This window comes from Triticum dicoccoides, chromosome 1B, assembly GCF_002162155.2.
Source record: "Triticum dicoccoides isolate Atlit2015 ecotype Zavitan chromosome 1B, WEW_v2.0, whole genome shotgun sequence".
NCBI classification, from domain to species: domain Eukaryota; kingdom Viridiplantae; phylum Streptophyta; class Magnoliopsida; order Poales; family Poaceae; genus Triticum; species Triticum dicoccoides.
Window position 1 is genome coordinate 667937477 of NC_041381.1, and position 1069 is coordinate 667938545.

The window sequence follows — 1069 nt, forward strand, 5'->3', positions numbered from 1 at the left end:
TTAAATAATGTTATATATAGCATGTAAATTACCCAGGAAAATGTGTAGTTTCCATATATGATATTATTTTAATCATTTCTAAAATAATGTTTAGGGTGTAACCTTAATTAAATGTCTGAATCAATTGAGCGGTACACTCTATCTGAAAAAGAAAAGAAACATCAGGGTCGAACCCACAAATGGAAAAATGGTTTGGATTGGATTGGATTGGGTGTGAATGAAAGTGATTTTTTACGGCCATGTTCGGAAGTGTGGTTTTTGGGTTTGGTGGGGTTTGTCAAATTTGTTATACTGTGTGGTTTGAAAAAAAGATATGACGCCAAAATTTGGGCTTAATCTATGTACTAAGGGCATCTCCAACGCTGACCTGCAATTTGTTGCGGCATCTGTCCGCTGACAATGATGGCGAAGTGCGCCATCCAACGCTGTCCACATACATTTCAACAACTAATTGAACTAACCGGACAAAATTCGTGCAAACACGGCAGACGGCATTTTCGATCCTTGGAGAGCCACATACCAAAGTGCCAAAAAGAGCAGTAACAAGATATCTGGATAATGTCGCGGTTACATTTGGTGGATTACCATGATCCTGTTTGCTTGGTCTTTTTTTTTTTTTGGTCTACTTTGGTATGTGTCCAACCGGCTTTTGATTACTTTTGTGGGTAATTGCTCGAGGCACAAAGCAACACATTTCACAAATAGCGTCGAAACATCGTATAACAGGTAAGCTCAAAATTAGGTTATTTATTCTGTTATATTGTCTCCCGAGCCTTAACTTGCTGCGGAATTCATTTCAAAATTAATGTGCAGGGCAATGTGTTTGGGAGTGAACGACCCAGGCTGGCTATGCTTTGAGGAGCTAGGAGACGAGAGCAACAGGCCAGGTGCTTGCTTGCCTGCATGCTGTTTCAATGTAAAAATGGTTTGCGCAGACTGCAGTTGCCCACGAGCTAGCAGCAGGGAGGGACAGCTGGTTCAGAGAATGAGCCTCTGCCCGGCCGTGTGGTTAGCATCTTCAGTCCCCTCCCCTCCCCTCCCCTCCTCATCATCTTCACTCTCTCTCTCT